This window comes from Lithobates pipiens, unplaced genomic scaffold, assembly GCF_037356315.1.
Source record: "Lithobates pipiens isolate NorthernLeopardFrog02 unplaced genomic scaffold, aLitPip1_a1.2 Scaffold_18, whole genome shotgun sequence".
NCBI classification, from domain to species: Eukaryota; Metazoa; Chordata; class Amphibia; order Anura; family Ranidae; genus Lithobates; species Lithobates pipiens.
The window spans coordinates 633,733,453-633,750,988 of NW_027507758.1; the positions used below are offsets into that span (position 1 = coordinate 633,733,453).

Sequence of the window (17,536 nt, forward strand, 5' to 3'; positions counted from 1 at the left end):
GTTCTCTCCGCTGCACAGATTCACCTGGCAATGCCCCAGGGAGAGTGAGTTCACTCAGAGACGGTGTATGTTTCCAGTAGAGATGTCAATCTCTTATTTTAACAACTTCAGCCCCGGACCATTTTGCTGGTCAAAGACCATACCACTTTTTGCGATTCGCCACTGTGTCGCTTTAACTGACAATTGCGTGGTCATGCGACGTGTCTCCCAAACAAAATTGACGTCCTTTTTTCCCACAAATAGAGCTTTCTTTTGGTGGTATTTGATCACCTCTGCGTTTTTTTATTTTTTTTTTTTTGCACTATAAACAAAAATAGAGCAACAATTTAGAAAAAAAGCATTTATTTTTTACTTTTTGTTATAATAAATATCCCCCAAAAATATATATAAAAAAAGTTTTTCCCTCAGTTTAGGCCGATACGTATTCTACATATTTTTGTTTAAAAAAAATCGCAATAAGCGATTATTGATTGGTTTGTGCAAAAGTTATAGCGTTTACAAAATAGGGGATAGTTTTATGGCATTTTTATTAATAATTTTTTTTTTTTTTACTAGTAATGGCGGCGATCAGCGATTTTATTTATTTTTTTATTGTGACTGCGACATTATGGCGGACACATCGGACATTTTTGACACATTTTTGGGACCATTGTCATTTATACAGTAATCACTGCTATACAAATGCAGTGATTCCTGTGTAAATGACACTGGCAGTGAAGGGGTTAACCAGTGGGTGGCAGTGTAGGGGTTAAGTGTTCCTAGGGGTGTGTTACTAACTGTGGGGGAGTTGGGCTTTCATTTAGTGAACACTGATCTCTGCTCCAATCACATGGAGCAGAGATCAGCGTCACTAGTTGCTAGGCAGAACGGGGAAATGCTGTTTACAACGGCATTTCCTCGTTCAGCCACCCCGTGAGACGATCGCGTGTATGCCCGCGGCAAACGAGTCCACGGGACCCGTGACCGAACTCATGGGGGTCCCGACCAGCATGCGAGCGCGCCGCTGCGCTCGCGATGGCAGAGCGGCATTAAAGATATGCCTGTGCCATTCTGCCAACGTACATCGCCGTGCGCCGGTCGGGAACCGGTTAACCAGAAGTTATCAGGAAGAGGGGACACTCTGGCTTCTTCAGGGAGTAGGACAAGCTCTCATTTCCAACAAACCTGCTGCTCCTTCCGTTTCAACAAGATGGTTCCTTTTGCTGCTCTCAAGCTTCGGGCTTTCCACCGAAATCCGTACAATCTAAAAAAGGGTCTTCCCTTGAATTGAGTAGGACTTTTAGCCCCTGTACACATGGTCGGAGATTTCGACAACCAAATCCGTCGGATTTTGTCCGAAACTGTTGCATACACACGATCCGACTAAGTTGTCGAAAAATCTGATCTTTCAGAACGTGATGACGTAATTTCATTACGATGGGACTACGTTCAGGCTAGTAGCCAATAGCTTTGATGTAGGAATTTGATCTGAGCATGTGTGGCACTTGGTCCGATCAAAATTCGCTACACATGATCGGAGTATGTCCGATCGGCCCAGTTGGACGGGAAATATTTCCAACAAGTTGGAAAATTGGGTCTGACGGATATTCCGACGGAATCAGTTCGATGCATCCCACACACAGTCGGATTATCCGACAACACGGTCCGATAGGACACATTCTGATGGATTCTCTGACCGTGTGTACAAGGGCTTATAGGGATTTTTGGGGTTTTGGAAAGGGGTGATAGCAGATAAGTGGGTTCCCAGCACGGTGGCTTGCGACTAAAAACTTGTAAACCTCCTCTCTTTCAGCGAGTGATTTCGCCTTTATCCTCAAAATTGCTTCCAAGACCAGAAGGCAATGTTCATCCTATTCTGGATCTAAATGCATTGTGACAGGTCTCTTCATTTGTGGAAGTTCCCTGATGGAATTGGTGCATCCAGTTGTGGCCTCTCTCCAGCTGGGGGTCTTCCCGGCATCAATGGACATGAAGACCTTCATGTACAGTAGCTCCCTTTCTAGAAGGCCCTGTCATTTATCATTGAGGAATGTCACCTTCTGTTTGTGGCCCTACTGTTTGACCTGTCCAGGTTTCCTGATTCCCCCAAGGTTCACCAGAGTCCTGGTTCTGGGCCTCTTATGGACTCAGGCTATTCCTATTGAAGGGTACATAGTTGACCTACTTCTGCGCTTCTTTTTATGAAACACAATGGGGTTGATTTACTAAAACTGTACTGTGCATGGTAGCCAATTAGCTTCCAACTTCAGCTTGTTCAATTGGGCTTTCACAAAAAAAAAAATCTGGATGCTGATTGGTTTCTATGCAGAGCTGCACCAGATTTTGCACTCCCCAGTTTTAGTAAATCAACCCAAATGTGTCTCCCCAGGTGCCCACTCTACAGAGATTGGTTGGGTTCTCCATTTCCAGTATGCTGCATTACACCTGGTTGGAATATCGGGGCCTGTCCCCAAAGACTACTCAGGAAATAGAGGTTCTTCCTCCAGGGACAATGCCTTGGTATTCAGGCTCTGGTGGCTTTGTTCAGGTCGCTGGTAAAGTTTCTTCTATTCGTTTTTGACTGGATGTGTTGGGAAGTAGGTTTACTTTTTCCCAGTTCCATTCCAGGCCTTTCCTGTGGAATGTCTTGATGTAATGGGGCGGGAGGTCACAGTCATTAGATATTCTGTTGTCTCTTCATCCCAGAAAATCTGCCTTGGGTGGAACTTTGAGATTAACGTTTTTGCTGCCAGGTTTGTACAGTGTACAAACCTATAGCACTGCTTCCAGCCAGGTCCCTATGGACCTGTATTCCTCCTACTTCAGTGACCATGAGCTTATAGCAAAACTTATCATCCGCTAATCAGAGCTATTGACCTTAATGTGCCCCCCCCCCCCACCTACCACTGCTACCACGTTTGACATTTCTCCCCCGATTTCCCCTACCATAAATAAAATGACCTCTGTCGCCACTCTGGTCCCTGCAGCACTGATTCCCCCCCTCCCTGCACCAATCACGCCTGCATTGATCTATTGTGGCTCCCTGCAGCTGCCAGCTTCCCTCTGTGCCCTTCTGATGGAATTAGGTGCTACAGGGGAGCCACAGCAAAATAACATTGACCAATCCTAGGTCCCAGGGTTCATTCCAACCCCCCTTCACCTTATTCTGGACGCCTCACCTATGTAATGCTGCCGGCTGGCTCTCCCTCCCCCCCCCCCCTGCCGGCTGCAGCTGTTGCTGGGGCAAACAGAAGCTGTCAGGATGGAGATTGGTGGGGGGGGTTGTTAAACATGTTTTTTACCTGCCCCCTCCCTTTCTTTCAATGTACACAGTTAGCGATCGATACTGATCGCTCCTGTGTCTGTTGATAACTGAGCATAATAAGCCATCTCTATACAGACTCCTGTTCATTCATGTAATGTGCAGCTTAGGCTTTCTGTCTCAAAAAAGAGACATTGGGGGTCTGTTTAGATCTCTGATATCTCACCAAAGGCCCCCCCCCAAAAAAACATTAAAACTAAACGTGTAAAAAATTTTAAAAAAAATAAACATAGTAAGGCCTCGTTCACACAGGGCATACTACAGTGTACGCCCTTCCGAGGCCATGTTTACCCACACGGGAGTACACATGTATTTTGTGCATCCCTGTGCAAACAGTCCTATTTATGTTAATTGGGATGTAGCAACTGCAGCTGCTCCTAATTTTACATCCGTGTGGGTCTGGGTGCATGTCTCTGAACTCACACTGTCTGTGTTTGGGCCGTACACCCACACAAATTTCAGATTGGGAGCCCATGCAGCCACTGCATCCTTATTGACATGAATGGGACATCCTGCATGGGGGATGCATGGAACACCTGGGCATCCCCATGTGGGTAAACATGGCCCTCCACAGATTTACACTTTATTACGTCCTGTGTGAATGAGGCCTTAGTAGGAATTTAGCAGGAATTTTATAAGTTATGTTGTGTTTGTCCACTAATGATTTTTAGTGAAAACAGTGATTTCCTAAACATTTGACCAACTATTATGCCTAAAAAATCTGTAGCACATTTTTTTTTAATTCTGCAGTTTCAGAAAATATATGGTTTGGGGGGTCTTTTACAAACACTGAAAGCTGTAATGGAAAAATATCAGATTTTTTTTTGGAATAAATCTTTTTTTTTTTTATTTACTGTTTTGCATACCTTAATTTTTCACTATTTCATAAAAAGGCACAATTCAAAATGTACTAATATTTGTTATTAACTCAATACAATTTTAGCTTTCCTATTTAGTAGGAATTTTGTAGTTTTGCCATGTACTGTATGTTTTCACTAATAATGATTTCAGTGTATTTTTTAGTAAAAACAGCAAATTGATAAACATTTGCACAACTATTGTGGGGCATAAAGAATTCAGTAGCACGTTTTTTTATTTATTCTACAGGTCTTGTGTGCTTTCAATAAATGTATGGTTTGGAAGGTCTTTAACAAACTCTGAGAGCTGTAAGGGAAACCTAAGAAGAAAATCATGGAAAAACTGCAATAATGGTCTCGCCACCTGAATTTAAAAGTAGAGCACAGGACCTGGCAGCGAAAGGGTTAAAGCTGCTTTAGTAGCCGCTCATGCTCCAGGAATGGATGTTTGCCAGGTGTATTTTTCTCAACTGTCATCAGTTCATCTGGAGGTGTTCTGGAGCCCTGTCAATAGTGAGGCTCTCCTGATGTGGACTACTGAAGTCCAGGTTCAATGGGGAACTGGGCAAGAGTGTCTTAAGACCAGCGTCCTTCATGCATCTGTGTTAGTTGCTCTGGTGACTTTGTGAGATCAGTTATGCCTGCTTCTACCTTTCCTCTGCTACATGTTTCCCTAATTTGCTTCACTGGATTCGGGTGAAGGGAATTCCTTTGCTTCTCTATGTTCTGACTGGGACCAGGAGAACAGGGTGATGGGAATTCCTTTGCTTCTGTATGTTCTGACTGGGACCAGGAGAACATGGGGTTCCAATGTTGTGAATTGTCAGTGGACAGTCCTTGGATCTCTGAATAGTCAAGCCCTGCCATTGCAAGGCCTGATTTTTCTAGCTTTATTATGTCAGTGGGCACACTGAATTGGCTATTGCAGTTAAAAAGGTTTTAAGAGACAGGGGCGTCTAGGCCTTTTGTTTTTTCCTGCTTTTTTTGAAGGCTAGTATGACTAATGCCACGTACACATGAGCAAATTATCCGGCGTACTTAGTCCGGCAAACAATCCGGCGGATAGTCCGGCAGACTTTCTACCGAACGGACTTGGCCACACACGGACACACAGAAAGTCCGGCGTTTGCTAGCGCGATGACGTACAGCACGTACGACGGGACTAGAAAAAGGAAGTTCAATAGCCAGTAGCCAATAGCTTCCTTTTCGTAATTTGCTTCTGAGCATGCGTCATTCTTAGTCCGCCGGACTAGCATACTGACTAACGTATTGTCCGCTGAAACCCAAGTCCGGCGGAAAGATTGGACTGCAAAAATACTTTCTAAGTCCGCCGGACTTTACGCTGAGAAAGTCCGCTGAAGCCCACACACGATCAAATTGTCCGGTGAAATGCTTTTCCGAGCACTAAGTACGCCGGACAATTTGATCGTGTGTACGCGGCATAAGTCAAGGAAGACTTTTCAGAAGTCTTGGCAATCGTATGTTGCGTGGTGTTGACCTAAGAAGTTTCCTCCTTGTTACGGGCCATATCTTGGATTCCTCCAATGGGAGGTTGATTTGTTTCTGGCTTTGTGTATGATCAAGGGTCATATTTTGGCTGTGGCTGTCTTTTCTTTTGGAGGATGATTGCTGTTCCTGTTCTTGGTGCATGCCTTTTTACTAGATGTCACACATGTCGTTTCTCCAGTTAGTCCACCATTGGCTCCATGGGTTCTCAATTTGGTTCTTTCTGTTTTTACAGAATTCTTCATTTGAGCCTATTCAGGACCTTCCTTTTTGTTCCCTTTGTTCTTTGACATGGAAGATAATGGGGGTTATGTACGAAAGGCAAATCCACTTTTCACTACAAGTGCAAAGTGCACTTGAAATTGCACTGAAAGTGTACTTGGAAGTGCAGTCACTGTAAATCTGAGGGGTAGATCTGAAATGAGGGGAGGCTCTGCTGATTTTATTATCCAATCATGTGCAAGCTAATATGCTGTTTTTTATGTTCCTTGCATGTCCCCCTCGGCTCTACAGTGACTGCACTTTCAATGCAATTTCAAGTGCACCTTGTAGTGCAATGTGGATTTGCCTTTAGTAAATAACCCCCTGTGTGTTCTAGTTGCCATTACTTCAGCTCATAGAACTTTGGAACTTGCTGTCCTTTTCTGTAAGGAGTTTTCACAGTTCTTTTCCTTCATGCTAAGATGGCTTTTTGGCCTCTTTTAAAAAATAAATAAAAAAAATTGATATATTACTTTTTATATCATAATTGAATCGGAATCACAGGGCTATCAATACACCCAGGGAGCTAGTCCACACAAACGGCACTGAGTAACAGGAAGTGCTGCTATTTATGGGCTGCTTGATTGTACATTGTCCACAGCTGGCAGCAGGTGGGGCTAGTGAGTCCATGGCAATGCATCAAGTTGGGAGAACATTGCAACAACTCCAGAGCTCCCCCCGTGGCACAACAGGTAAGGCTGCAGCTGTGGAACCAGGAACATCCCGGTTCAATGACACCCAGGTACATGACACCATCCGTGCCACTACAGTGCTCATCAGTACCCTGGGGTATCACTACAGTGCTCATCAGTACCCTGGGTTATCACTACAGTGATCATCAGTACCCTGGGGTATCACTACAGTGATCATCAGTGCCCTATGGTGCCACCACAGTGATCATTAGTGCCCTACAGTGCTCATTTGTGCACATTAGTGGCCTTCAGTGCCTGGTGAGTGCTCATCAGTGCCAACCTATCAGTGGATTCTCATCAGTGCCATGACAAATGCATTTTCATTTTCTTTCCCCATTTTCCAAATACTTCTGAAAAAAATAGCATGCTCAAAAGACTCATTATGCCTCATAGAATATATGTTGGGGTGTTTCCAAAATGAGGTCATTTTGTGGGCATTTCCACTGTCTTGTTGCTCCAGGGCCTTCAAAAATATGATAGTTGGTCAGGAAATTGGATGTGTCATTTATGTCCCTAGAGCACCTGATGGTGATCCCTGCATGTTGGGCCTCTGTATGTGGCCAGGCTGTGAAAAAGTCTCACACATGTAGTATCGCCATACTCAGTAGGCGTAGCAGAATGTGTTTTGGGGTGTAGTTCAAGTATGCATATGCCATGTGAGAGAAATAACTTGTTAATATGACAATTTTGTGAATTTTTAATTTTGCAAAGAATTGTGGAGAAAAATTACACCTTCAAAAAACTCACCATGCCTCTTATTAAATACCTTGGATTGTCTACTTTCCAAAAAAGGGTAATTTGTACTTTCCTCGATTGAGGCTCATACACACGATCAGAAAATATTTACCATCCAATGGCCGATCTGTCAAATTTCTGACCGTTATTATGGTGCATCCGACAACCAATTCTGACTTTTCGAGTGACAAAAACTGGAGTTGCAAGCTAGTAAATGTTTGTCGTCCATAAGCATAATGTCCGATTTTTGCAAAGTGTGTATAGTTCTCATCCGGAAAAAAGAAGATAAAAAAACACGCAGGATTGTTAAACCACGAATGAGCCTAAACAACCTGAAAGAAATTGCCCAGGAAAACTAGAAATTGTATTTTAGAAATAACTTTCATCTCATGTCTAGAATAAGCATTTTTGAAAAAGGAATAATAGCATATTTTTAAAGGGGACAATAATCCATTTAAATATGGGCAATGTAATATTCCTTTTAATGTAATAATATTGTTATGTCTCTGTGTTCTCTTCTTATTTTAAATTGTGGCCAATATACATGTCAAATCTATACTGTGTGTGTGTGTGTGTGTATATATATATATATATATATATATATATATATATATATATATATATATATATACACATATATATATAATCTCAGGATTTTTAAAACCGCTTACCTGTAAAATCCTTTTCTTTGATGTACATCAGGGGACACAGAGCCATAGTAGTTACTATGTGGGTTATAGGGCACCTTTAGGTGATGGACACTGGCACGCCCTAAGACCAGAAGTGCAATCCCTATATAACCCCTCCCACTACTGGGAGTACCTCAGTTTTGTAGCCAAGCAATACAAGTGTATACCAAAGAAGGGAGGGACCTCTGTGCCCCCTGATGTACATCAAAGAAAAGGATTTTACAGGTAAGCTGTTTTAAAAATCCTGTTTTCTTTTCATACATCAGGGGACACAGTGCCATAGTAGTTACTATGTGGGATGTCCCATAGCAATGACAACTGAAGGGAGGGAGACACAAAAAAAGTAGGACAAAAGAGGCTAGAGGACTTATACTGCAGCCTGTAGTACACTACGCCCAAAGGCTATATCCTCATGACCTTTAACATTGGTTTGATAGAATCTGGTAAATGTATGAACTGAAGACCAAGTTGCGGTCTTGCAGATCTGAGCCATAGAGGCCTCATGATACACCACCCAAGAGGCACTAACCGCCCTGGTAGAGTGTGCTTTAACATGAAAAGGAGGAATTTTCTTCCTTAAACCATAAGCTTGAACAATCACTTTTTCCTTGTCAAAAGAACCAAGGGAATTTCCCGTAAGGGCTCAAAAGGCCGATTCTGTAAAGTCGATAAGACTAAATTTAAACCCCATGGATTTATTGGTGCCTTGATAGGGGGATTAATCCGTGTTACCCCCTGAATAAAACTATGCACCAGAGAGTGAGAAGCAAGAGGCCATTGAAAAAACACTGACAAGGCGGAGATCTGGCCCTTGATAGTACTCAAGACCTGCTTCATTTCTAATCCCATTTGCAGGAAATTAAGGATCCTACCTATGACCTACTTCCTGGGGTGCCAACCCCTGGATCCACACGAGGAAACATATGCCTTCCAGACTCTGTAGTAAATGATTCTGGAAGCTGGCTTCCTGGCATTAACCAAAGTAGACACTACTGAAGAGGATAACCCACGTTCCTTTAGAATGTGGGTTTCAATAGCCAAACCGTTAAATTTAGCATCTGTAAGGTAGGATGGAATACCGGATCTTGTGCGAGAAGGTCTGGCCATAATGGCAGAGTTCAAGGGCCTCCTACCACCATCTTTATGATCTCGGCAAACCAAGATCTTCTGGGCCACGCTGGGGCCACCAGAATCACCTCCTTTCATTCCTGGGGAGAAGTCACGGGAGTAGCAGAACTGGAGGAAACGTATAGATCAGTGAAAACTGATCCCATGGGAAGACTAATGCGTCCGTTCCGTATGCTAGCGGATATTTAGTTCTTGACACAAAGTTTTCGACTTTGTTGTTGAATCTGGAGGCGAACACGTCCACGTCCGGAATACCCCATCTCTGACATATCGCTAGGAAGATGGGGTGAAGAGACCATTCCCCCGGAAATAACTGTTGGCGACTCAAGTAGTCCGCCTGCCAATTTTCTATCTCTGGAATTAAAATCGCCGATAGGCAAGGAATGTTGGTTTCTGCCCAAGCTAGAACAGGATTCACATCTTTTTGAGCTGCACGATTTCTTGTGCCCCCTTGGTGATTGATGTAAGCCACAGCCGTGGCATTGTCGCATTTAATCCTGACAGGACTCTAGGGCCAGACGTACTACCCGAATATCCAAAATGTTGATGGTCAAGGTTCTTTCTGACTTGGACCATCTTCCCTGGACAGAAGCTTCTTCCAGGACTGCTCCCCAGCCTAGAAGGCTGGCGTCCGTTGTGAACACCCGAGGTGCGGTGGCTAGACCCAATGTCACAAACTGAAAATGATGATTTTTTTATCCTTGAAGCGTAGAAATTTCTGGTGAGCGGGAAATGGCACGTGGAGATATGCATCCTTGATATCAATCGATGCCAAAAACTCCCCTCCTTGCAAGATGGAAAAAAACGGTTCAGATCTTTGAGATCTAGAATGGGTCTTACCTTTCCGTTTGGTTTTGGAACCGTGAAAAGGTTTGAATAAAAAACCTGAGCTCTGTTCCTCTAAGGGAACCTCTGATATCACCAGCTGGGATAACAGATGATCCAGAGCTAGAAAGAGAGACTTCTTTTTCTCTGGTTCCCTGGGAGCATTTGATCTTAGAAAACGAGGTGTCGGAGAACTCACTGTGCTAATGCCGGTTTCCATGCAGCAGTGGCTAATTCCCATTCCGCTAATGCCAATGGATATTGTCAGAGAACTCACAGTGCTAATGCCCGTCTCCGTGCAGCAGTGGGTGTCCCCGACAGAAGCTAACGAGTTCTGGAACTAACGTGCCCACCAATGCGAACGTGTGTGGGCACTTGCACACCAATGCGAACGTGTATCCGCACGCACATTCACGTCCACCAATCCTGGCGCATGGCACCCTATATAAACAGTCTCTGTCTGATACCAGTGCTGGATCGTCTTCAGCTTGTTCCTGAGTTCCTGATTGCTGTTTGACCTGTTACTTTGCTCCTGACAAAGCTTCCTTGACCATTCTGCTGGATTACCCCTGCCTGTTATCTACCTCTACTGATTATACAGACCTCGGCTTGGATTCTCAACTACGGCTCTACTTCCTGATTCTGTACCTTGCTGCCAGCCCATTGCCAACCTCTGCCTGTCCTTGACTACGAACTATCCTTCCGTTTATGTACCTTGTTGCCAGCCAGTTGCCAACCTTTGCCTGTTCCTGACGTTGCAGTGTTCCTGAATCCATACTTACCTGCCTGGCTTCCGCTGAACAGTTCTGGTGATCAGTCTTCATGCCTTCCTCTGAGAAGATTCTGCATCTCCGAGCTCCAGCCTTCAGCCTACAGGCATCTGCACCCCTTCGTTGCCCCAGCACTCCCTGTACACACTACCAGGGGTGTTGGGACTGGAACCATGCAGAACCGTGCAAGAGGCCACCCTCAGCATTTCGGACTCCGCTGTAAGGTACGTGACACGAGGAGAGTGAAACTCTCTGAACCCTAGTTTGTAACCTAGAGAAACCCACCCGTCTTGACATTGTTCCTGCCAGATCTTTGAAAATTGCAGAAGCCTTCCCCCCACCCGAGCTAGCGGGGAAGCCCCTTCATAAGGAGGCTTTAGCATTCTGTTTTGCGGGCTTAATACCCCGAGACCTCTTTTGACCCTGGTGCTGCCCTTGAGGTCTTCCCCTTGAACCTGATGGTGGAGGCCGTCAAGACTGCCTAGAGGCTGATGCCCCTGGCACAGGTGAGGAAGCACGCTTAAAAGAGAAATGTTTAAACTTCTTTACTGGTAAAAGAGAGCTTTTCCCATTAGAGTTCCTTTGGATGTATTTATCCAGATCATCCCCAAATAGCCGTTCACCATGAAAGGGGAAACTGGCCAAGAGTTTCTTACACGGTGCTTCCGCTGACCAATTTTTCAACCACAGAACTCTGCGTGAATGCACTAGCCCTAGCATAAGCCATGAGGCTTGGATGATAGAATCTTTCATAGCATCTACTGTAAAACATAGTGCATCTGATACGCCAGCCCATTGCTGGGCCTGCTGATCAGGCAGAATCTTAAGTATCTCCACAAACTGTTCCTTAATAGACTGAGATACACCACTTGCCGCAAGAACCGGCTGCGCTACTGAACTTGCTAAAGACATATTGCTTTTGAAAAAAAATTCCAATTTTTTATCTGTTGGATATTTTAACATCAGTGCATTATCCACCGGACACGTCAGACTTTTGTTCACTGAGGCGATTGCAATCGCTGGAACCCCCCATTTCTTATAGAAATCCTACTCCATAGGGTACAGTATAGAAAACTTTCTGGGAGGATAATACTGTTTATCTGGATGTTCCCATTCAGAATATATAAGCTTTTTTAGCCATGAATGAAAAGCATCCCCAGATGGGGGAGGTTTTAATGATCCCAAACCAGAGGTGGGTTCATCAAGATTCTGAGCTGCAGGCAGCAAAAAGGTTGAACAAACTCATTTAGTAAGACAATGTACAAGCAAACTGTTCTTTGATACTACTCCCTCTATATTAGGATCCTTGGAAGGGGATATATTAGTATCTTCAAAATCTCTGGGAAGATCCTCCTGATACCCTGCCCCTTGTACCTCAATATGAGGGTCCTGAGCGCTGGATGGAGATCTGCTACGTTTGGACCCACTATGGAGAGTGATCATAGCATCAATCTTCTTTTCCAAATTAGAAATGGTAGAAGAAAAAACCTCCTGTGTGATATATACAGGAACTGAAGTGTCCAGCGCTGCTGCAACATCAGTCTCCCCTGACGGCTCAATATGACCGGCCGCATCACTCAGAAAAGAATGACATTCTTTTGGAAATGGATTTAGATTGTTTTGAAACCATCAAGCCCTTAGAATCCTTTGAGGAATTCCGGGTCCCTCTTCCACTCATGGCCTGAAGCACAAAGCAGAGGCACTACCAAAAAGAATGTACACTGCTAGGCTATAGCCCAGCACTACAAAGCTGCTATTAATGCCTATCCTGAAACAGTAATAATGTGTCAAGGGGGAATGCCTGTGTCACCAAACCTGAAGTAAGACCCCTCTGCTCTTGTGTCCCTCCAGAGCCAGCGGCAGCAACACACACAGTGCTTTTAAAAATGTCCTCCGTGTGTCTGGTGTCTGAGAACACTGATGCCCCGCCCCCCACGCTGATTACGCCCCCCACCCCTGTTTTTTAAAAGAAAGGGTTTTCCCACGCGAGCGGCAGACTATAGGTGCCGAGCATACAGCTGCTATGACGAGGGGGGCTTTTTTTTTTAAGTGATTTCGGGCTTACAATCCCCCCGAGGGGGGTAACTTCAACATGGGGGGCCGCAGGTGGAGAGACCAGTCCCCCCTCTTGCTTACCAGAGGATCTGCTGCTTTGGCCGGAGGAGAAGCAGGAAGTAATGGCTCCTGACACAGCGCTGTTTCCAGCATAAGGCGGTGAGTGCTCAATACAGCCCCCAGTGGTGACACATAGTCATGACAACGTTATATACTTAAAGGAGAAATTCATAAGAAAATCCAAGCTATTTCTTAGAAAACTCCACTTACCTTCCCGCCGCAGGGTTATCTGAGATAAACCCAATCTTCACCCTTCACTGTGGGCTCCAAAACCTTCAGGAGCAGGAGAACCTAAAGGTTACCCACAATCCTGGACCTGCAACAGCACCCTGCCAGTAAAAACTTTATGGCCTTACTACCAAAAAGTACTGGATCCCATGGTCCAGCTCTCTAAAAAGAGAAGCATTCGCAAGCAAAACCTTGTTTCTTTGGACACGAGACCCGGGTACCATTCCTTAGGCCCATTAAAGGACACTCTGAATGGATCCGGTCAGCATGCCTAGCCCCAGCAAGGATTGCTCCAGTGGAGCTCAGCACAGCACATCTTTACTCGTGACCAACACCTAAGATACTTCCGGAAAAAATTGAGATACTCCCAGTAGTGGGAGGGGTTATATAGGGAGTGCAGTTATGGTCTTAGGGAGTGCCAGTGTCCATCACCTAAAGGTGGCCTATTAACCCACATAGTAACTACTATGGCTCTGTGTCCCCTGATGTATGAAAATAATTATATAATATACTCTATATATGTTTTTTTAGAAATTTTCCACGAAAACGTAAATGTATTTTATTGGGACTTTATGTGATAGACCAACTCAAAGTGGCTCATAATTGTGGAAGGAAAATGATAAAAGGTTTTACTTTTTTTTTTTTACAAATAAATATGTGAAAAGTGTGGCGTGCATTTGTATTCAGCCCCCCCAAGTCAATACTTTGTAGAAATTACAGCTGCAAGTCTTTTTGGGGATGTCTCTGCCAGCTTTTCACATCAAGAGAGTGACATTTTTGCCCATTCCTCTTTGCAAAATAGCTCAAGCTCTGTCAGATTGGATGGAGAGCGTCTGTGAACAGCAAAAGTCTTGCCACAGATTCTCAGTTGGATTTAGGTCTGGACTTTGGGCCATTCTAACACATGAATATGCTTTGATCTAAACCATTCCATTGTAGCTCTGGCTGTATGTTTCGGGTCGTTGTCCTGCTGGAAGATGAACCTCTGCCCCAGTCTCAAGTCTTTTGCAGACTCTAAAAGGTTTTCTTCTAAGATTGTCCTGTATTTGGCTCCATCCACCTTCCCATCAACTCTGATCAGCTTCCCTGTCCCTGCTGAAGAAAGGCATCCCCACAACATGATTCTTTCATGGTGGGGATGGTGTGTTTAGGTTTGATGTGCGGTATTCCTTTTCTGCCACACATAGCTTTTGCTTTTAGGCCAAAAGGTTCAATTTTGAGCACCTTCTTTAACATGTTTTCTGTGTCCCCCACATCGCTTCTTGCAAACTGCAAATAGGACTTTTTATGGCTTTGTTTCAACAATGGCTTTCTTCTTACCACTCTTCCAAAAAGGTCAGATTTGTGGAGAGCACGACTAATAGTTGTTCTCTGGACAGATTCTCCCCCCTGAGCTGTGGATCTCTGCAGCTCCTCCAGAGTTACCATGGGCCTCTTGGCTGCTTCTTCGATGAATGCTCTCCTTACCCGGCCTTTCAGTTTAGATGGACGGTCATGTCTTGGTATCTTTGCAGTTGTGCCATACTCTTTCCATTTTTGTACGGTGGATTACAGTGCTCCGTGAGATGTTCAAAGCTTGGGATATTTTTTTATAACCTAACCTTGCTTTAAACTTCTCCACAACGTTATCCCTGACCTGTCTGGTGTGTTCCTTGGCCTTCATGATGCTGTTTGTTCACTAAGGTTCTCTAAGCCCTTGTACACACGGTCGGAGATTCCGACAACCAAATCCGTCAGATTTTGTCCGTTGGATTGTGTCCGAAACTGTTGCATACACATGGTCGGACAAAGTTGTCGAAAAATCCGATCTTTCAGAACGTGATGATGTAATTTCGTTACGATAGGACTATGTTCAGGCTAGTAGCCAATAGCTTTGATGTAGGAATTTGATCTGAGCATGCGTGGCACTTTGTCCGATCGAAATTCTCTACACATGATCGGAGTATGTCCTATCGGCCCAGTTTGTCGGAAAATATTTCCAGCAAGTTGGAAAATTTGGTCCGACGGATATTCTGATGGAAACAGTCCGATGCATACCACCGATAACACGGTCCGATAGGACACATTCCGACGGATTCTCCGACCGTGTGTACAAGGGCTAACAAACCTCCTGAGGGCTTCACAGAAGAGCTGTATTTATACTAAGATTAAATTACACACTATTTACTAATTGGGTGACTTCTGAAGGCAATTGATTCCACTAGATTTTAGTTAGGGGTATCAGAGTAAAGGGGTTGAATACAAATGCACGCCAGACTATTCACATTTATTTGTAAAAAATGTTGAAAACCGTTTATCATTTTCCTTCTACTTCACAATTATGTGCAGCTTTGTGTTGGTCTATCACATAAAATCCCAATTTTATCCCAACATTTACGTTTTTGGTTGTAACATGACAAAAATGAGTACATTTCAAGGGGTATGAAAAGGTTCAACTTGAATTTCTAGATTTCAAAAAGAAAAATGGCAAGGGTCATCACCAACACAAATATAACCCCCTTCCCAAACAAAAGTGTCATGACAAATGAGTATAGTGATAATATTGGGACCAAGATGACCCTATGCGCTCTGGTGCCTGATATTGTTGCCATTGAGTGGCATGATGTTGTGCTACCTGGGGTGGAGGTGGTTGTTGGTACTCTGCAAAGTAAGTATTTGCAGTAATTTAATCTCTGACTCCTTTAAGAACCTCTAGGAGAAGACACTCTGCCGTTTGCCTTTTGTCATTTTTCTCAACTTTTAATGAAGCCAAAGGAATCTGATTCATCAGGTTTATTTTTGAGAGCTGATTAAGCATTTGTATTGTGGAAAATTTTAGATGTATTTTTATATGTATTGTCATAAGAGTCCTCCTGTGTTCATTCTCCCCTAGCCTGCTCTAAAAGAGCTGAGTGGGGCAGACTGATGCTGGTTGAGATCCGTTAAAGAGGAAGTAAACCCTGATGGGTTTACTTCCTCTTTGATTCCCTGCAAATGTAAAGCATAATGGACCGCAATGCATCGCATAGTAGTCCATTATGTGTCACTTACCTGACACAGGAGCCAGCGAAGTCACCGCTGTCCCCTGTAGTCCGGAGTATCCATCTTCTCAGTGGGTCTCGCTGCTTTGCCGCTGTCATTCGGCGAAGCCGCAATGACGTCACTCCCGTGCATGCCACCACTCGCGGCATATCGCCGTTGACAGCGGCGCGTTCAGTGCGCCTGCGCGCCTCTGTCTACGGCGCATGTGCCGTAGACAGCGGTGCCTGTCTTTCAGCAAATATCTCCTAAACCGTGTAGGTTTAGGAGATATTTCTTGGACCTACAGGTAAGCCTTAATCTAGGCTTACCTGTAGGTCAAAGTTGGTTGTAAGGGTTTACAACCACTTTAAGTAGTGGATGTGGGGGTATGTCCGCCAGGGAAAGGGCCCCTGTACACTGTACAGACGATCATCTGGGGGGCATATGCTTGCTCTGCAAGGATTGGTTGTAGGTGGATGTGCGCTCATTGTCTCTGCTGTGACTGATCAGCACATGGAGATGGGCAGTGCACATCTGTGGATAACCTTCCATCCAAAAGGAGGTGTAGAATAATCCAGCTATACATTGTTCTCTGGAACAATGTATATTAAGGATTTCTATCAACGAAATTGTAGTCATCGTTCCTTGGTTTTGTATGGTTTCCATCATTGAAAGCATTTAGTCAGTTTGCGTCACTGGCTATTTGAATGTATACATGTCTGTGGTTGGTACTTTCTGCTGTATTGTATTGCATTGTATTGTCCTTATATGGGCATTCACATCCTGTGTTGCTGCTGTGAGGTCACAAGCTTTGTAGGAGGTGTTCAGCTGTCGGAGGCAAACCCTTCCACAGGGTGTGGCTTCCTGTGGAAATGTAAATAAAAGATTTGTCCAGGGTAGAGAGGACACACATGCTGACCGTTTGGAGAAAGGGAGTCCCGGAGCAGAGCATCAGCGCAGGGACAGCATGACATGTGCGGACTGCACAGTCACACTGTCAGGGGGAGGCTGAGGCATGTTCCCTTTAAGAAAAGGGGAGGTGCCTCAGCAAGAGATGTGTTCGCCAGGAGAGGAAGGAGGCGAAGGGGAGGAAGTGACGTCAGTCGTGAGCGGCGGGGTTAGAGATTCACGTGCTCCCACCGCTCTGTCCTCCTTCGCTTCACTAATGGCGGCTCCGGTGGCACTAACGGCGCATGTAGCACAATTGCGGGAGGCGGCGGCAGCGCAAGGGGCGGACTGGCTGCACGCTCAGGTCACAGCCATACTCCGGGACGCCGGATCGGCTCCGAGCGGGGGGGACACGGAGGCTCCACGTGCGCCGCATTCCCGGCCGCCGGAACGCTACAGCCCAGATGCGGTGCAGGGGGAGCAGAGTACGCAAAGGCAGCGGAGGGGAGGTAATGTCCAGGCACCCCCCAGAGACCACCAA

General features: G+C 44.9%; 1 protein-coding gene across 1 annotated transcript in view; it reads right to left on the bottom strand.

Annotated features, from left to right (window-relative positions):
• Window positions 1-17,536, bottom strand: part of LOC143986889 (uncharacterized) — a 211,660-nt gene that overhangs the window by 34,680 nt on the left and 159,444 nt on the right. The window lies entirely within an intron of this gene.